General features: G+C 47.5%; 1 long non-coding RNA gene across 1 annotated transcript in view; it reads right to left on the bottom strand.

The window, feature by feature from the left end:
- Positions 1-4,994: 4,994 nt before the first annotated feature.
- Positions 4,995-21,170, bottom strand: part of LOC144173487 (uncharacterized) — a 39,288-nt gene continuing 23,112 nt past the window's right edge. Inside the window, exons 2-3 of the long non-coding RNA XR_013323292.1 lie at positions 16,899-17,078; positions 4,995-5,132 (exon numbers count right to left, since the gene is read on the bottom strand). This is a non-coding gene — a long non-coding RNA (uncharacterized LOC144173487). The remainder of the gene's footprint in view (positions 5,133-16,898; positions 17,079-21,170) is intronic.

Raw genomic sequence — 21,170 nt, 5'->3', positions numbered from 1 at the left:
ATAGTTTTAAGAGAATGTTGGCACAAACCATATATTGGGTTTGTTTGTTTATGTTTTGTTGTTGCCGCACAGCCGCGCCGGGCTTTGTTATCTGTGTACCAAGTGAAGCGCTTGTTCCATTCTTTATTTTTTATACCGTACGGGTTATATCACTTGACAGAGGGAGTGTTTCACCCTAAAGTCACTAGCCTACAATAATCGTCTTTGATGTAGAGTGTTCTCGATGTAATTTGACGGTTCAAGAAACACTCGTGCCGAAAGATAAATACCCGCAGAGCTGACGCCGCGGCATTCGATTCACCGACACTCCCCTGCGAACGACACTTAGTTCATTGTTGCTTCGTCACCTGTGTGTGTTTTTTTTAGTTGTTCGGGGAGCACACGTTCGCTCCAATAAACTTCGTGACATCTGGTGTCCTGACATCTGGCTTCGTGACATCTGGTGTAGGTGCGGGGTAGCAGGGCCCCGTTGTACCACCCCGCACTCTCGCCGCCCGACCCCCGAGGTCCAGAACCAGATACGGAGGAAGTCGAATGTATGATGAACCTCCAATAATCGTTCGCTGTGCTACCACTGCAAAGAGGACGACCGCATCTACCATCGCTGCCCCTACAAGAGGTTCGATTTGAGACGGTTCTCCGTCGACGCACCACGCCTTCTACCCGGCCAGCGCCCAACTGAGATCGAGGAATACCGGTCCAATAACTACCGACGTCCAGCGCGCTTCAACCGTTCGCCATCGCCCTACTCGTACTGATCGCCAAGCCATCGAAGCAACGCAGACTTCACGCATGGGAGATCCCATAGCCCACGCAGGGGAAAATCAAAGCTGAAACTTCTGAGGGTGAAGTTGCACAAAACCGGAGTAAAGAAAGCCCTCCAACGACGCAACATCTCGCTGATGATTGGGATTCACGACATGCCCTAAGTTGGACAACACTATCTAACGCTGACGTGACTCCCGAACACGACGACAGCCACATGGTGCGACGTGTACCCGACATGACCGAGCCTGCTGCTGAGAAGATGACGACCACGACGACGCATAGTGCCCGACCTTCAAAACGCACAAGCCGAAATACGACGCCCCGACGCACCCGGAACTCGCAGATGGCGGCGTCCAACGTTCAGTTGTGCATCGACGGCTTTGGTGTGGTCGCACTCGTAGACACGGGAGCCGACTACTCAGTAAAGAGCGGATCATTTGCGTCTAAGATGAATAAAGTTACGACCAGATGGGACGGTCCACGCATAGCCACAGCATGGAGGCCATCTCGTAACGCCAAGTGGAACGTGCACATCCGGCGTAACATAGACGGTACCACGTACCCCGCAAAGTTCGTCATTTTTCCTACTGGTCCCGCGACGTATTTCTTGGAATGGACTTTTTGACGTACAACGGTGCAATTATTGATCTGCAGACCAAATTGATAACTTTTTTCTCTGCTCACACTATTCCGACTGAACTCAAACGCCATGCTGCTGTACGGGTCGCCGATGATCAGGCCACCCTACCATCCCGAGCGAGCTTGATGATCACCATTTACTGTGAAGATGCTGCTCCTGACGTCGAAGCTATTGTAGAGAGTGACCAAAGTTTGCTTCTCAAGCGTGGTGTCTGCGTCACAAGAGGCATTGCGCTTTAAGCAACACCAATCCCACGTTTTGGTGAATAATTCCAAGGAGGAGTACAGTCATTTAAACAAGGGCGCTGCAATTGCGTTTCTCAAAGAAACGCAAGAAGCTAGTTACGTGATAGTGGTCACAACTTTAAACGCCCACCCGAAGATGCCATAAAGCTTCCGCATTGCTTCGACGTGAACCCGGCGCTATCGCAAAAGAAACGGAACAAATTATTCGCTTTGCTGCGACGCTAGAGATGTTTTTGTCGAAAATAAAATTACGTCAGACACCTCAAGCGAAGCACCGAATAATAACCGAAAATGGAGCCCGACCTACACGACAGTCATCGTACCGCGTGTCTTCACACCAGCGGGAAGCCGTCCGGACACAAGTCGAAAACGTGCTCAGCGAGGACGTTATACAGCCATCGAAAAGCCCCAGAAAAAAGGCAGCATGTTAAGGTTCTGCGTCGACTACCAGCGGATGAACAAATCCCCAAAAAGGACGTGTACCCCCTGCCACGAATCGACGACGCCCTCGACCACCGTTGCCACGCGAAGTACTTCTCATCAATGGGTCTGAAGACAGGCTACTGGCAAACTGAAGTGGACGAGAAAGACCCGGGGAAGAATGCATTCATAACCCCGGATTGCCTGTACGAGTTAAAGCTGATTCCGTTCGTGCTGTGCACAGCACCAGCAACATTTGAAAGTGTCCTGGACACTGTGCTAGCTGTCCTGAAGTGCCACACCTGCCTCGTATACTTCGACGACGCTGTGGTATTCGCCCGGACTTTCCACGAACACCTTGCAAGGTTGGAGTCGGTACTCCAGGGCATTCGTACGTCGGGGTTAACGCTGAAGGCTGAAAAGTCCCGCTTCGCGTACGAGGAAATTAAGGTTCTGGACCACGTCGTCAACGCCGCGAGAGTCCGTACTTACCAGCGAACTTCCCAAGACCAAAACACAAGAAGGGCGTGAGAAGATTCTTCAGACTGCAGGTGCTTCCTACGGGCGCTTCGTCGCAAACTTCACACGCATTGCAGAGCCACTCACACGCTTGACGAAAGATAGCACCCCGTTCAGCTGGGCAAACGCCCAAGAGGAAGCAGTGTGCGAGCTGCAGAAACACTTGCAAAGCCCGCCTGTGCTTAGTTATTTCGACAAAACGCAAGAACAGAAATACAGACGAACGCCAGTGATATAGGCTTGGGTGCCGTCTTCATTCAAAGGCAAAGCAGTTTCCAAAAAGTAATCGCCTATGGCAGCCGTGGTCTGTCGAAGGAAGAGAAGAACTACTAAGCCTCTGAGAAAGAGTGCCTCGCAATTAAATAAGAAATTTCAAATTTTCGCCCGTACGCCAATGGTAGACCATTGAAGTTTGTGACAGACCACCATACGCTGTATTGGCTCGCCAGTTTGCAGTACCCCTCTGGCCGTCTTGGGCGGTGAAGCTTGCGCTTGCAAGAATTCGACGTTACAATCGTCTATAAGTCCAGCAGGAAACACTCCGAGGCCGACTGCCTCCGTCGACCCACAACCACAAGACGCCGATAAATAAAGCGCGTTCTTCGGAGTTGTGACAGAGAGTGACCTACCTGCTCAGCAGCGTGCCGGACCCGAGTTACGCGTCATGATCGACTACCTCCAAGGACGCAACGTCGACGTGCCTAGGGCCTTCAAACGCAACTTACCAGCATTCAGCCTCAAACATTCGGTCCTCGGATGGAAAATTTCAACCTCGGAACGCGAACGAATTATCTTCTTGCCATCCCGCAGACCTTCGGGACGAAATTTTAGAAGCGTTCCACGACGACCCGTCTTCCGGACATCTCGGAACAGCTCGCACTATTGAAAAAATCAAGGCGAAGTACTACTGGCCTCAACTTCGCACCGATGTGTCGCACTATGTTCTAAGCTGCCGTGACTGCCAGCGACGAAAAACGCCGTCCACGAGACCTGCCGAACTTCTGCGGCCCCGTCCCATTGAAGCACTTCCAACTTGGACCTTCTGGTATGGACCTTCTGGGCCCGTTTCCTACGTCACGATCCGAGAACTGGATTGTCTTAGCGAGAGACTACATGATGCGCTACGCGGAGAGCGCTGCTCTTCCCAGGGGAGCTGCAGAAGAACTCCCCAAGTTCTTTATAAACCAAGTTGGGCTGCGACATGGAGCCCCTGAAGTCCTAATTACGGACCGCGGAACGGGATTGCGCTTACTGCGTACGGGCCTACTGTGGAGCTTGCGCTGCAGCAACATGGATCACTGAAGCGCGATGGCGTACCAACCCCGAACAAACGGTCTAACAGACGTCTCGTCCAGAGGATGGCGGATATGCTGTCTATGTACGTCGACGTTGAACATAAAACTTAGGGCGAAGTCCTCCCCTATGGCACGTTTGCGTTGAACACGGCTATCCAGGAAACTACGCAGATGAAACCGTTGGAACTTGTCAACGGAAGACGGCTGACTACGATTCTGACGCCATTCTTCCGCACGTAGAAGACGACCACCTTAACGCCGACGTCCAAGGATACCTTCAATGTGCGTAGGAGGCCCGCAGTCGCTCCAGTTCGCACAACAGACTAGGATCTGGTGGATGCCAGACGCTACTACCTCCGACACCGAGACGCGGAGTACTGCCCAGGGGATCGAGTGTCGGTTTGGACTCCCATCCGACGACGCGGACAAAGTGAGAAGTTTTTGCTGCAGTGTTTGAGACCTTACCGGGTTCTACGATGTGTTGACCATCTTACCTACGAGTGGATTCACGAAGGTGATTCGGGAACATCACGACAACGCCCACGGCCTTAAGTCGTCCACGTTGTTTATCCAAAACCTTACCACACAATGTGACGGACTTTTTACTGTGTTTTCTTTGGACGGTCGTTTTATTTTAGCATTGGGTGGATGCACTCCTAGAGTGGGCTGATGGCAAAGAACCATGTATTAGGTTTGTTTGTTTATGTTTTGTTTTTGCCGGGTGGCCGCACCGGGCTTTCTTATCCGCGTGCCCAGTGATGAGATTGTTTCATTCTTTATTTTTTATGCCGCATGGGTTGCCTCATTTGATAGGGAGAATGTGTCGCCCTAACGTCACTAGCCTAGAATAATCTTCTTTGATCTACAGTGTTCTCGATATAATCCGACGGTTCGAGAAACACTCGCGCTGGAAGTACCTGCAGAGGTGACGCCGCGGCATACAACTTACCAACACCCGCCTGCGCACGTCCCTTTGTTGACTGCTGCTTCGTCGCCTGTGTATTTTTTTTTTTCTTTTAATTGTTAGGGGAGCACAAGTTTCCTCCAATGAACGTGTTTTTCCTTCAAGCCAACTGTGTCATCTTTGGCTTCGGCACAAGATAACCTCAAAACTATGGTACTTTATTACATGGCAAGCGCTCAGTTTCAATCATTCTGACACATAAAAAGCGAAACTGTAGCTCCATCACTCTGGTCCGCCGTACGGAATGGGACGCCGTGGACGGATGCAACTGCCCACTATCCCTAGAAAAGACAGATGTAAGGAAAACATTGTATAGTTCATGTCACAATAATGTTTAACTTTACTGGATTTAGCTGAAACAAACTTTAAAAAAACACGCACTGCTCTGACTCCCGGTGTCATTGCTTATGCCAAAACAGCATCACTAAACCACAAAATCCAAGAGCGATATTTCAAGGCAGGAATCGGGTTTATAGTGGCTTACTTTGCCGGACAGTCACTAAGCTTCGTAAGGTACACACCGCTTTCACGCCAAAGTTATCCCACATATACTTTAAATCTACACAGTCAAATCCCGTTAAGACGAACTCGACGGGACATTAGTGCTTTGTTCTTCAATCAGAAGTTCGTCTTATCAGAAGCCCTCCCAAAAAAAAAACAATCTTGAACACGCCCCAGTGCACGCACATATCTCGTTTCAAGACGGTAAAGCAAGATAAATTTACAACAAAAAAATTTACAATAAATAAAAATAAATAAGTTTACACGATGTAAAAAAATAAAATAAATTCTACTCAAACTACATATCGATATTTGTGTGCATATCGACATTAGTACGTATGGCCTGAAATGCGTGCACGTCGCATCGAAGTGGAAAATAAAAAGGGGGTGAAGAGAAAATGAAAATTTCATGTGAGCAAGAGTACACTACGTCAAGTAGGGAGGGGTGTAGGGTTTGGGGCTCTTGCGGTTTGGGACCTATTCAAAATCTTTTGGAGGTTTCGTAGTGAGAGAGGTGGGACTCTTGGGAATACGGAATAACTAGTGTGGAGTGAAGAAAGCAGACTCGTGGCTCTTTAGGTACCCGCGCTAGGTTCCTTTATATGCAACAATATGGAATGAGAAACATCGTTGGCGAGAGAGACAGCGCCCCGCCTCACACATCAGTGTCGATGTGTAAGGAGGAAACACTGGGAGGACGATTCAAAATTGTGTAAAAAAGTGAATTGTGGCAACACCAGATTAAGTGCTGAAGACCGGCGTATATATAGTAAAACGTTTTAGTGGCTTCAGTTACTTATGGCTGACATAATTCCCCCTCGACAAATGTGTCCGGCGTGTCGCAATTGAGAATCGTGGTAAAAATGATTTTACAAGTGCTCCGTGCCCATCCGTCTGGTTGTGTTTGGTAATGTTGGCCTTGCAAATGATGTCTCCAAGGTACTACAAAGAGGTTAGCGCCGGTCTCGGCTACTCTGTTTCTTCGTCCGTGTTTTTTTGTTGCGCTTGAAATGAAGGCCACACTATTCCCGAACTAGCCCAGCAAGAAGTTCTTCTCAGCTACTTTTCTTCTACTGTTGAACCAACCTTTTGTAACCCTGCCTCCTGCAGCACCAACAAGGAAAGCATTCTAGTCACTCTCGGCGCTGCAACAGGAAACCGCAGAAGATACCTGTCTTTCTGCCTTCCGAAAGGAACAATTTTTGAAGAAGTGAGTACTATGTTTGGGCCTTAGCAGCCATCTTTTGGCCACTGGAAGGACCTGTGTAAAATACTAAGATAGGAAATGTGGCACCAGAGACGGGTGTATAATGACTGGATCCGAGTCCTGTGCTTTAGCAAGTACCCGCCTGTGGTTGCTGAACACAAGTAGAGATCATTGAGGCGCTTGGCGGCGCAGACAACCGAACTGCCATGGAGGGTGGCTCTATCCAAGCTGCTTAACGTCGAACGAGTAAGGCAGACAAGAACTGGGAAGATGTTTGTATTTGGATATGTAGGCCTTCCAAATGATGTCTCCAAGGTCCTAGAAAAAGGTTAGCGTCTGTCTAATCTGCTCTTTTTCTTCGTCCGTGTTTTTTTGTTGCGCTTGAAATGAAGGCCACACTATTCCCGAACTAGCCCAGCAAGAAGTTCTTCTCAGCTACTTTTCTTCTACTGTTGAACCAACCTTTTGTAACCCTGCCTCCTGCAGCACCAACAAGGAAAGCATTCTAGTCACTCTCGGCGCTGCAACAGGAAACCGCAGAAGATACCTGTCTTTCTGCCTTCCGAAAGGAACAATTTTTGAAGAAGTGGGTGCTATGTTTGGGCCTTAGCAGCCTTCTTTTGGCCACTGGAAGGACCTGTGTAAAATACTAAGATAGGAAATGTGGCACCAGAGACGGGTGTATAATGACTGGATCCGAGTCCTGTGCTTTAGCAAGTACCCGCCTGTGGTTGCTGAACACAAGTAGAGATCATTGAGGCGCTTGGCGGCGCAGACAACCGAACTGCCATGGAGGGTGGCTCTATCCAAGCTGCTTAACGTCGAACGAGTAAGCAAGACAAGAACTCGGAAGGTGTTTGTATTTGGATATGTAGGCCTTCCAAATGATGTCTCCAAGGTCCTAGAAAAAGGTTAGCGTCTGTCTAATCTGCTCTTTTTCTTCGTCCGTGTTTTTTTGTTGCGCTTGAAATGAAGGCCACACTATTCCCGAACTAGCCCAGCAAGAAGTTCTTCTCAGCTACTTTTCTTCTACTGTTGAACCAACCTTTTGTAACCCTGCCTCCTGCAGCACCAACAAGGAAAGCATTCTAGTCACTCTCGGCGCTGCAACAGGAAACCGCAGAAGATACCTGTCTTTCTGCCTTCCGAAAGGAACAATTTTTGAAGAAGTGAGTACTATGTTTGGGCCTTAGCAGCCATCTTTTGGCCACTGGAAGGACCTGTGTAAAATACTAAGATAGGAAATGTGGCACCAGAGACGGGTGTATAATGACTGGATCCGAGTCCTGTGCTTTAGCAAGTACCCGCCTGTGGTTGCTGAACACAAGTAGAGATCATTGAGGCGCTTGGCGGCGCAGACAACCGAACTGCCATGGAGGGTGGCTCTATCCAAGCTGCTTAACGTCGAACGAGTAAGGCAGACAAGAACTGGGAAGATGTTTGTATTTGGATATGTAGGCCTTCCAAATGATGTCTCCAAGGTCCTAGAAAAAGGTTAGCGTCTGTCTAATCTGCTCTTTTTCTTCGTCCGTGTTTTTTTGTTGCGCTTGAAATGAAGGCCACACTATTCCCGAACTAGCCCAGCAAGAAGTTCTTCTCAGCTACTTTTCTTCTACTGTTGAACCAACCTTTTGTAACCCTGCCTCCTGCAGCACCAACAAGGAAAGCATTCTAGTCACTCTCGGCGCTGCAACAGGAAACCGCAGAAGATACCTGTCTTTCTGCCTTCCGAAAGGAACAATTTTTGAAGAAGTGGGTGCTATGTTTGGGCCTTAGCAGCCTTCTTTTGGCCACTGGAAGGACCTGTGTAAAATACTAAGATAGGAAATGTGGCACCAGAGACGGGTGTATAATGACTGGATCCGAGTCCTGTGCTTTAGCAAGTACCCGCCTGTGGTTGCTGAACACAAGTAGAGATCATTGAGGCGCTTGGCGGCGCAGACAACCGAACTGCCATGGAGGGTGGCTCTATCCAAGCTGCTTAACGTCGAACGAGTAAGCAAGACAAGAACTCGGAAGGTGTTTGTATTTGGATATGTAGGCCTTCCAAATGATGTCTCCAAGGTCCTAGAAAAAGGTTAGCGTCTGTCTAATCTGCTCTTTTTCTTCGTCCGTGTTTTTTTGTTGCGCTTGAAATGAAGGCCACACTATTCCCGAACTAGCCCAGCAAGAAGTTCTTCTCAGCTACTTTTCTTCTACTGTTGAACCAACCTTTTGTAACCCTGCCTCCTGCAGCACCAACAAGAAAAGCATTCTAGTCACTCTCGGCGCTGCAACAGGAAACCGCAGAAGATACCTGTCTTTCTGCCTTCCGAAAGGAACAATTTTTGAAGAAGTGAGTACTATGTTTGGGCCTTAGCAGCCATCTTTTGGCCACTGGAAGGACCTGTGTAAAATACTAAGATAGGAAATGTGGCACCAGAGACGGGTGTATAATGACTGGATCCGAGTCCTGTGCTTTAGCAAGTACCCGCCTGTGGTTGCTGAACACAAGTAGAGATCATTGAGGCGCTTGGCGGCGCAGACAACCGAACTGCCATGGAGGGTGGCTCTATCCAAGCTGCTTAACGTCGAACGAGTAAGGCAGACAAGAACTGGGAAGATGTTTGTATTTGGATATGTAGGCCTTCCAAATGATGTCTCCAAGGTCCTAGAAAAAGGTTAGCGTCTGTCTAATCTGCTCTTTTTCTTCGTCCGTGTTTTTTTGTTGCGCTTGAAATGAAGGCCACACTATTCCCGAACTAGCCCAGCAAGAAGTTCTTCTCAGCTACTTTTCTTCTACTGTTGAACCAACCTTTTGTAACCCTGCCTCCTGCAGCACCAACAAGGAAAGCATTCTAGTCACTCTCGGCGCTGCAACAGGAAACCGCAGAAGATACCTGTCTTTCTGCCTTCGGAAAGGAACAATTTTTGAAGAAGTGAGTACTATGTTTGGGCCTTAGCAGCCATCTTTTGGCAACTGGAAGGACCTGTGTAAAATACTAAGATAGGAAATGTGGCACCAGAGACGGGTGTATAATGACTGGATCCGAGTCCTGTGCTTTAGCAAGTACCCGCCTGTGGTTGCTGAACACAAGTAGAGATCATTGAGGCGCTTGGCGGCGCAGACAACCGAACTGCCATGGAGGGTGGCTCTATCCAAGCTGCTTAACGTCGAACGAGTAAGGCAGACAAGAACTGGGAAGATGTTTGTATTTGGATATGTAGGCCTTCCAAATGATGTCTCCAAGGTCCTAGAAAAAGGTTAGCGTCTGTCTAATCTGCTCTTTTTCTTCGTCCGTGTTTTTTTGTTGCGCTTGAAATGAAGGCCACACTATTCCCGAACTAGCCCAGCAAGAAGTTCTTCTCAGCTACTTTTCTTCTACTGTGGAACCAACCTTTTGTAACCCTGCCTCCTGCAGCACCAACAAGGAAAGCATTCTAGTCACTCTCGGCGCTGCAACAGAAAACCGCAGAAGATACCTGTCTTTCTGCCTTCCGAAAGGAACAATTTTTGAAGAAGTGAGTACTATGTTTGGGCCTTAGCAGCCATCTTTTGGCCACTGGAAGGACCTGTGTAAAATACTAAGATAGGAAATGTGGCACCAGAGACGGGTGTATAATGACTGGATCCGAGTCCTGTGCTTTAGCAAGTACCCGCCTGTGGTTGCTGAATACAAGTACAGATAATTGAGGCGCTTGGCGGCACGGACAACCGAAATGCCATGGAGGGTGGCTCTATCCAAGCTGCTTAACGCCGAACGAGTAAGGAAGACAAGAACTCGGAAGATGTTTGTATTTGGATATGTAGGCCTTCCAAATGATGTCTCCAAGGTCCTAGAAAAAGGTTAGCGCCTGTCTAATCTGCTCTTTTTCTTCGTCCGTGTTTTTTGCTGTGCTTAAAATCAAGGCTACACTATTCACGAACTAGCCCAGCAAAAATTCCTTTTCAGCTACATTTCTTCTACTGTGGGCCCAACCTATTGTAACCCTGCCTCGTACAGAACGAACCAGGAAATCCTTCTAGCCACTCTCTCTTCTGCAACAGAAAACCGCGGAAGATAGCTGTCTTTCTGTCTTCGGGAAGGAAGAATTTTTCAAGTGAGTGCTATGTTTGGGCCTTAGCAGCCTTCTTTTGGCCACTGGAAAGACCTGTGTAAAATAATAAGATAGGAAATGTGGCACCAGAGACGGGTGTATAATGACTGGATCCGAGTCCTGTGCTTTAGCAAGTACCCGCCTGTGGTTGCTGAATACAAGTACAGATAATTGAGGCGCTTGGCGGCATGGACAACCGAACTGCCATGGAGGGTGGCTCTATCCAAGCTGCTTAACGTCGAACGAGTAAGGAAGACAAGAACTCGGAAGATGTTTGTATTTGGATATGTAGGCCTTCCAAATGATGTCTCCAAGGTCCTAGAAAAAGGTTAGCGTCTGTCTAATCTGCTCTTTTTCTTCGTCCGTGTTTTTTTGTTGCGCTTGAAATGAAGGCCACACTATTCCCGAACTAGCCCAGCAAGAAGTTCTTCTCAGCTACTTTTCTTCTACTGTTGAACCAACCTTTTGTAACCCTGCCTCCTGCAGCACCAACAAGGAAAGCATTCTAGTCACTCTCGGCGCTGCAACAGGAAACCGCAGAAGCTACCTGTCTTTCTGCCTTCCGAAAGGAACAATTTTTGAAGAAGTGAGTACTATGTTTGGGCCTTAGCAGCCTTCTTTTGGCCACTGGAAGGACCTGTGTAAAATACTAAGATAGGAAATGTGGCACCAGAGACGGGTGTATAATGACTGGATCCGAGTCCTGTGCTTTAGCAAGTACCCGCCTGTGGTTGCTGAACACAAGTAGAGATCATTGAGGCGCTTGGCGGCGCAGACAACCGAACTGCCATGGAGGGTGGCTCTATCCAAGCTGCTTAACGTCGAACGAGTAAGGAAGACAAGAACTCGGAAGATGTTTGTATTTGGATATGCAGGCCTTCCAAATGATGTCTCCAACGTCCTAGAAAAAGGTTAGCGTCTGTCTAATCTGCTCTTTTTCTTCGTCCGTGTTTTTTTGTTGCGCTTGAAATGAAGGCCACACTATTCCCGAACTAGCCCAGCAAGAAGTTCTTCTCAGCTACTTTTCTTCTACTGTTGAACCAACCTTTTGTAACCCTGCCTCCTGCAGCACCAACAAGGAAAGCATTCTAGTCACTCTCGGCGCTGCAACAGGAAACCGCAGAAGATACCTGTCTTTCTGCCTTCCGAAAGGAACAATTTTTGAAGAAGTGAGTACTATGTTTGGGCCTTAGCAGCCATCTTTTGGCCACTGGAAGGACCTGTGTAAAATACTAAGATAGGAAATGTGGCACCAGAGACGGGTGTATAATGACTGGATCCGAGTCCTGTGCTTTAGCAAGTACCCGCCTGTGGTTGCTGAACACAAGTAGAGATCATTGAGGCGCTTGGCGGCGCAGACAACCGAACTGCCATGGAGGGTGGCTCTATCCAAGCTGCTTAACGTCGAACGAGTAAGGCAGACAAGAACTGGGAAGATGTTTGTATTTGGATATGTAGGCCTTCCAAATGATGTCTCCAAGGTCCTAGAAAAAGGTTAGCGTCTGTCTAATCTGCTCTTTTTCTTCGTCCGTGTTTTTTTGTTGCGCTTGAAATGAAGGCCACACTATTCCCGAACTAGCCCAGCAAGAAGTTCTTCTCAGCTACTTTTCTTCTACTGTGGAACCAACCTTTTGTAACCCTGCCTCCTGCAGCACCAACAAGGAAAGCATTCTAGTCACTCTCGGCGCTGCAACAGAAAACCGCAGAAGATACCTGTCTTTCTGCCTTCCGAAAGGAACAATTTTTGAAGAAGTGAGTACTATGTTTGGGCCTTAGCAGCCATCTTTTGGCCACTGGAAGGACCTGTGTAAAATACTAAGATAGGAAATGTGGCACCAGAGACGGGTGTATAATGACTGGATCCGAGTCCTGTGCTTTAGCAAGTACCCGCCTGTGGTTGCTGAATACAAGTACAGATAATTGAGGCGCTTGGCGGCACGGACAACCGAAATGCCATGGAGGGTGGCTCTATCCAAGCTGCTTAACGCCGAACGAGTAAGGAAGACAAGAACTCGGAAGATGTTTGTATTTGGATATGTAGGCCTTCCAAATGATGTCTCCAAGGTCCTAGAAAAAGGTTAGCGCCTGTCTAATCTGCTCTTTTTCTTCGTCCGTGTTTTTTGCTGTGCTTAAAATCAAGGCTACACTATTCACGAACTAGCCCAGCAAAAATTCCTTTTCAGCTACATTTCTTCTACTGTGGGCCCAACCTATTGTAACCCTGCCTCGTACAGAACGAACCAGGAAATCCTTCTAGCCACTCTCTCTTCTGCAACAGAAAACCGCGGAAGATAGCTGTCTTTCTGTCTTCGGGAAGGAAGAATTTTTCAAGTGAGTGCTATGTTTGGGCCTTAGCAGCCTTCTTTTGGCCACTGGAAAGACCTGTGTAAAATAATAAGATAGGAAATGTGGCACCAGAGACGGGTGTATAATGACTGGATCCGAGTCCTGTGCTTTAGCAAGTACCCGCCTGTGGTTGCTGAATACAAGTACAGATAATTGAGGCGCTTGGCGGCATGGACAACCGAACTGCCATGGAGGGTGGCTCTATCCAAGCTGCTTAACGCCGAACGAGTAAGGCAGACAAGAACTCGGAAGATGTTTGTGTTTGGATATGTAGGCCTTCCAAATGATGTCTCCAAGGTCCTAGAAAAAGGTTAGTGCCTGTCTAATCTGCTCTTTTTCTTCGTCCGTGTTTTTTTGTTGCGCTTGAAATGAAGGCCACACTATTCCCGAACTAGCCCAGCAAGAAGTTCTTCTCAGCTACTTTTCTTCTAGTGTGGAAGCAACCTTTTGTAACCCTGCCTCCTGCAGCACCAACAAGGAAAGCATTCTAGTCACTCTCGGCGCTGCAACAGGAAACCGCAGAAGATACCTGTCTTTCTGCCTTCCGAAAGGAACAATTTTTGAAGAAGTGAGTACTATGTTTGGGCCTTAGCAGCCATCTTTTGGCCACTGGAAGGACCTGTGTAAAATACTAAGATAGGAAATGTGGCACCAGAGACGGGTGTATAATGACTGGATCCGAGTCCTGTGCTTTAGCAAGTACCCGCCTGTGGTTGCTGAATACAAGTACAGATAATTCAGGCGCTTGGCGGCATGGACAACCGAACTGCCATGGAGGGTGGCTCTATCCAAGCTGCTTAACGCCGAACGAGTAAGGCAGACAAGAACTCGGAAGATGTTTGTGTTTGAATATGTAGGCCTTCCAAATGATGTCTTCAAGGTACTAGAAAGAGGTTAGCGCCTGTCTCATCTGCTCTGTTTCTTCGTCCGGTTTTTTTTTGTTGCGCTTCAAATCATTGGCAAAAAATTGTGCAGGTTTGATTTTTACGTCGTCAGCGTCTTAAGAATTGACATATTTTAGGGCTAAGAACATGCAGAGTACTTCTTCAGAAGAAACAAGGTTAAGAAGCATGCTGTTGAACTGGCTGTCATTATTTCCAGTGTTGGTTGAATGTCTCATTGTAGGTATAGGCAAACTAGTGAATTGTTTATTGAACGCAATTGAAAAGTCCTGGGATGTTGCTTTTTCCCAAAAATAACAAGTTCATTGATTCGTTTCCTTCGACGGGAGTTGTTCAAAACTTGTTTTTATTCCTCCACAAAGCCATGCTGTTACTTCCGATTGGCTAAAAACTCTTCTCGAAATATTTAAGTTTGGCGTTCCTTTGTTCAATATTTATGTCATTACGGTATCTTTCGAACTCATGAAGTTTGTTGTTATCCGTCGTGCCAATGAAAGTATGTTACACGCGATATTTATCTTAATTTACCTGATATATTTGCTTTCTGCGGCTTCCTAATTCTCGGGGATATGCTAGTCGTTTTAAGAGGAAAGTGTCTGCTGTAAATCCCTATAAATATCTTTAAAAATACGTCATAAGCAGCATTCTCATCTTGAACATTAAACACATCTGACCAATTACTGTTCATTATATGGGGACAGAACTGGTGAACTTGAGATGGTAGAATTTCCTGGTGATTTATTTCTTCCCTGACCCGTTTGTGTGCAACTGTCATATTTACGCACAAAAAATGGAAAGGGGATTGCTTATGTAGTACGCCAAGACTCCTGCTTCAGCTTGACAAGAGTTACAAATGGTTAGAAATAAATCAATCTCCCTAGACCAGCTAGATGTTACGCTGATTGTTAATAAGATAGCATTTATGACACAATGTCTTTCAAACGAGAGATAAAAATTTTTCACGGGTACAGAATTACACAAGATGTTTAGATAAAAATTACCACAAAACAATGTTCACCTTATTATCATTGATATAAGAGAAAAACCTTTTACGTAGCTGAAAAAAGATATATTGCCATCCGGATGCCGGTGTACTGCTGTAAAAACCTATTGGCTGCACTGCAGAGTGATAATCTCCCCATCCCGAATTCAGCACGCAAAAGAGGACATTAAGTCGCTTTTCATATCATTTCTGATCAAGATAGCAAACCCCACCACCTCTACCGGTTTGTTGGTACAGGTTCTGCGTGTTATATCCTATCGCACTGCATGGTACTTCATTATTGTCATATCTTGTTTCGGTAAACGTGATTCTATGGAATTTTATTTTTAGTTCACTAAGCAAAACTTCTAAGGCGCTTAATTTTTTCTAGCAGAAGGCATGCTGAGTGTAAACGACTCCAGCGATGAGTGAAATTCTGGGCCCACGAAGCTGTCAATTCGACCTAGATTTATGCAGTGGCTTGCATTAATGTTAAAGAACTCTACCAAGTAAACTTAATTAAGGCAGCGTACATAGATCAGAGTGGAAAGCCGGGCTAGTGGAAAATGGTTCATGACTCGAACTGCGCACAAAAAAGCGGGACCAGAGAACACATACTGCGTTGTGTGTGTTCTCTTTACTGATCCTAGCGTTTTTTTATGTGAGCAGTTCCAGTCATGTACATAGATCATCGGTTGTCCGAGGGAGTCAGAGCAAGATCGTCCACGATACTGATAAGGTGGTTTCGATCACCGTCCTTGCGTCGCAGAAACATTTTGCCGTTTAGGGGCCAAGCAAACTGATAGCCTTGTTGCTGACCCCCTTTCTGAGCTTCAAAGAGAAGGATAAAGGGAAAAAGTAAGGACGCGATAGAGCCATAAAAGGACACAAGGTGGCGCTGGCTGCATCCAAGTTCACTGCCATTCCCTCCAACCGCGCCCACTCCACCAAGCCACCTCTATTTTTAACAGTGGGGCTGTTGTACCGGGCCGTAATGTGTGGCGCATAACGCGTTAAAAATACCAAGAAAATGCCGAGTTCCCATTAGCGCGTGCCTCGAAGCCACCGCCAAAGGTCCCCGGCACGCGCACTGGCTTTAGCGAAACAAAAGCTGGTGAAGACCCAACGTCAAAGGGCTACAAGTGCGCAACGCCTTACAAGGACACCTTGCAGATCCCGCTTCCTCGATTTGACGAACAGGAACTGATGGAAGTTTACAGTAGCGTTGATGAGCTTGCGGAACACTTGCCCACTCCGTGTAATGGTTTCCATGAGGAATACGGCGATATCGATTAAAATGACGATTTCTACTCCTAGCACAGCGCCAACCGACGGCGGAACATGTAAATGAATAATTCGAACTTCTACTAAGGCGTGGTGATGCGTCATTCACTGCGCACGTAGAAAGAATCCTGCAGCTTTCCTACGTTGCAAGCCTTGCGGTGCTTAGTGCAAGGTTGCCTGTTTTTGCAGTTCAAATTTGCGCGCGTTCGCTTCAGTTTAACCGAGTCAACAACTGAAACCTTTTTAGCGCTGACTTTCTGAAAACAATGCCGGGTTTTAAATTGCAGCCTGCATTAAATATGTTTCAGCACTCCACGTTTTAAACAATCCGGTAGTTTTCTAGACTAGCGCCATGGAAAATAAATTAGGAGAGCCTCATTCATAGCCGTGAATCACAGTTATCTTGGTTGAGATCTCATGTGATACACTAAAAAAAAAGGAAAAATGCTCCCGCTAGGTTAAAACCGCGTTGGAAAAGCGAAGGTAAAAGCAAACTACACAGATAAACAGACAGGACCTTTTCTGCGCTGTTGCGAACCCCATCACACAATAAAAACAATCTGGCCCTAGCAACGGCTTTCAGCTGCTTCAAACCGACGTAAGTGGTCAACTCCGTCACAGGAAGGCTGATATCGAACTCGATGAAAACATTTCAAGAACGAATGCTAGGCATTATATCACGGATCTGCAACAGGGATGACCCGAGATTTCTTGCTTCCGTGGTTTCCTCTGCCCAAGTCATACTTACCCCTGCATGTTCGTCGACAAGACGAGCAGGTACGAAATTTGTTACGATTTCCTCCACAACCACCATACGTGAATGGTCTGCAGGTGCGAGTGTTTGGATCATAAAACCACATAGGAATTCGTGCTCTGCAATGCCCAGTTACTGGTTGAAGAAAACAAAGTTTTGGTCGGTGACCTCGATCTGAAAACGTGAAGAGGGTATTGTTTTACGTGCTACATCAGTATCCTCTGTCATTTTGTTTGAGCATTTGACAACAAGATTATTTACATAGTTGTATCCTCCCCAACACAATGCCCGCGCGGCTGCTCTAGTACTAAGAACATTTATTAAACGTAGTGGTTGGCAGTTGCTAAATGTGGACCCACTATGCAATTGTAAATACGACAAAATAGGCCCACGTTTCACGTGAGGAGCCTTTTTCCTGTGGCCCATGGTGAGGGCAAAGATACGGAAATGGGATATGAAGCCATGTAAGGAGGGAAATTAGGGTGTGAAAGGAAACTAACTAGAAGGTGTACGTGGGTGCAGTTTTTTTCTGATAGTTTCTACAAAACCCCATGCAGGTGCTTTCAGGGAAATATAAGTAAGTATGTAAGTAAGTACGTAAGCGAGTGAGTAAGTGAGTGAGAGAGTAAGTGAGTAAGGAAGGAAGGAAGGAAAGAAGGAAGGAAGGAAGGGAGGGAGGGAGGGAGGGAGGGAGGGAGGGAGGGAGGGAGGGAGGGAGGGAGGAAGGAAGGAAGGAAGGAAGGAAGGAAGGAAGGAAGGAAGGAAGGAAGGAAGGGAACGGAGGTTAACCAGGAAACTGTCCCATTGGCTAATCTCCGAGTCTCCGAACGATTTAAACGTGGCCTCCTAGCGCGGAGGAAGTAGCAGGCCCAGTGCCCTCACGTATCGTTACTTGCCAACAGTAAGCAAGCAACAGTACTTCAGCAAATGACGCACATTGCTAAGTGCCCTGGTATCGCATTTTTAGGTGAAACCAAGAAATTGCCAATTCAGGCAGAAAACTGGTCTTGGCGGCAGCGTCAGAAGCGGAACGCAGCGTTCCATAGGACGGGCCGCAATCTCAATATCTAAACTTATAAGCCATTCCACTGCTGAGGGAAAACAGGATTTTCGACAAAGGTACGATGTCCTAAGGAAGTCGTAGCGCGACTACGCATTCATCGACGTTATTCAATCTTTGTAGTTGGCCTGTAATTGGGTGGTAGACTCATCTGTTCGCGGCAGAAAACCGGTACACCGCACCTATAAGCAGGGGATTTTTATACCTTTGTCACACTTGGTGTCCGACTTCCCCGACGTAAGAAACGAAGTGTGCGGGACGTATAACCAAGTCGGCAACCAAGTCTGCGGGACGTCCGGAAAAGAGTCCCAAAACACTTGAAGAACAACGAGTCCGCTTCACACGCTACGCCGCATGTTTGCTGCCTGCCTTAGACGATTCCATCTTCTTTTATGTTATCTTGTATGTTATGTATGCATGTATATGTATATGTTATGTTGTAATTATTGTTTGTTCCCTTCGTTGCAACTAATTACTGGTTATAATGCGTTTTGTATGTTTGTTAGTATTTTTGTATAAGGTTGTCTTGCCCCCCTCTCCCCTATGTAATACCGTCGCCTAGAGGGCCTTTAGGGGTACTCTGAATGAATGAATGAATGAATGAATGAATGAATGAATGAATGAATGAATGAATGAATGAATGAATCTATATTACGTAGATACACGCGACATACCCGTTACCCCGGGAAAGTGGAAGGAAACTATGCGCGCACGAGCGTGGACCGACAGTAAAGAGGGGGCGGTGATTTTTCGCTCCCATACATAAAACCAAAACAAAACCACAGCTGATGGCAGCTCCGCTGCGAAACACAAGGGAAGAATCCCGCTGCCAGGCAACGCTAGAATGTGCGCAGAATCACACCCAAAGAGGAGAGTAGGAGCTGTGGGTGCAAGTGCGACGTTCGGAGGTGTTCGGCAGCGGCAGAGCATCCGCCCGCTGACCTCACACGGCGGCGCAAAAGCCACAATTACTACCATCGCCAAACTCAGGAATGTTCAACTGAACAATAAAGATTTTGCATTCACACCTGTTAAGTGCCCAGAGATTTTCCGTAGGGGGGTGGATTGTGTGGGCTTCCCTGGCTGTTAGAAGACGAGCCTAATAGGCATAAGGGCCGCTTCCGTTGTTAAGCTACGAAGCCTCTTTCAAACCACAAAGCGGATTCCGAGGAACAACACGTTGGTTTCGAACTAAGCTTTGTTTAAATGAACTGCCTTCCGCTCGGTCGTTGCCAAGGTGGTAGCGCTTTCTTCGTCCATGTCTCGTTTTCGCGCCTTCCTCGGGGTAAGATACAATACTCTTCCCGAGTTATTCTCTCGGCCTTTTTGTTGCATTTAGTACCGTCATATTCCTGGAGCTACAGCCATGTAGGATCTGGTAATGTCGACTAATCAGTCAGCTGCAGGATATGAAATTCTTCATTTTGCGAACATGCGCTGGTATTTTTATAGCTAAGCTTTCTATGACTAGTATCTGGGGTTTCTCTTCCAGAAGTGATGGTGTTTCGGCAACGCTCCTTGTTCGCACCGCGCTATTTTGACTCAGTAGCCTATACGGAGAGTCGCAAGTTTTGGAGTGAGCGGCGTAGATTTGAGCACCAGCAGTGCTCTTCTCCCACGACCTGTGGCGTTTTAAAGCAAGGCTTTACTGCTTTTGTTCAGCGGCTTCTCAGAGGATGCGCAAGTCAACCTGCTGACTGGAGACACACCCGCGGCAATGCACGTACCCCTCGAAGCGCATCGCGGGATTCATCGGGCCCGGTTTCGGCGCTGCGCACAAGGTCTCGTTTTCAATCGTTCTGCTCATATGAGCAGTGGCTGCTGCCGCTGTAGGGGCCGATCAGCTGATCGGCAGCTGACCACCCCCGAAGCCTACCATGCATCCGCCTCGGGGTCGTCTCGGGCTACATGACTCGTTTATCCTATAGATGAACGGCGCGTTCACCTCATTTGCCCCGGCGAGCGCCTCCTTCGCCGGACCTCCTATAAGTGTTGCACGGGACCGAACGGCTTTGAGCTGTGGTCAACAATACAGCTACATCAACGGTTAACCAAGCCAAACCAAGACTCAAACAGATTAAGCCAAACTTTTGCTTTTCAATTGCAAGCTTAGCTCAGCTAAGCCGCAGCCTTTTTTTCTTCTGCATTGTCTATTTGGTCAATTTCTCTGCATGATTTAGTGGACAAAGAACCTTGCCTGTCGGCTTAGGGGAGGGACCCGGCATACCAATATGTTTAATAACCGTTACGCGTAGTGCCGGATGTTCCGGGCTTGCACCAATCTCGTAACGTAATATCGCGCCTAGCCAACACCAAAGCCTCTTTCACAAGTGGCACTAATAACAGCGGTTGAACCGTTATGAGAAGATACATTTTGAACTCCATACGGCATAGACGCGTGTGGTTCGATCGCAAAAGAAAGGAGCGAACAGAAGTACTAATTCCCGCGACAACCACGGAAAGCCACTGCCGCAGGACGTGCAACTGCCAATGTTGTCGCCTGAAGGGCTGTGAATGCCTCACAAGTGAAGAGCAACGTGACCGCCTAAAACAATAACGTGTGCCATAAAAATAATATGCAAATTCACCATAGCGAAACCACATCATCGAAAAAGCCACCATAGCTACAGCTTCGCTGGCTTCCAAAAAAAGTTGCGCGGGTCACGCGGGATTTCCGGCAGCTGCAGTTTTAAAATCTCACTGACGTCATATCCGTCACAAAAATGACATCGCCGCATAGTGTTCAATTGAATCGGCTGTGGCTGGATTCCAGCGGGGATCCTTGCCACCGCAACGGGAGGTGTCGGGCGCTTTACTTATTGCGCTATGAGCTAAGGCACAGACAGCTCTATGAACGTGCCATATATCCTTCCTATAACTTCCCCCATTTAGAGGGTGGTGCCGTTAAAGACAGTTGAAGCGAAGTAGTGCATCGCCGTGCTAATGAGCGCCGACAGTTGGCGCCAGCTGAACTCGTCGCAACGCAATTATATGCCGTACCCGGCCGTACACTCCACGGAGCAGGAACGTAGTGGTAGCCCATTTACCAAAGCGACGCTCCAGCGACCCACAATACAGCCCAGAAAATCATGCTCTTTTGCTGCAGCGGACCGTGAGTTGACCAAATCATTCGCTAGCAACCCGTTCGGTTTCGTTCCCATAGTGCCGCGGCAAAAGACAAGATCATAATCCGAACCAGCAACGGA

This window comes from Haemaphysalis longicornis, unplaced genomic scaffold, assembly GCF_048455015.1.
Source record: "Haemaphysalis longicornis isolate Haplotype H1 unplaced genomic scaffold, Haemaphysalis longicornis Haplotype H1 scaffold_3, whole genome shotgun sequence".
Taxonomy (NCBI): domain Eukaryota; kingdom Metazoa; phylum Arthropoda; class Arachnida; order Ixodida; family Ixodidae; genus Haemaphysalis; species Haemaphysalis longicornis.
This window is presented reverse-complemented; position numbering and strand designations above follow the sequence as displayed.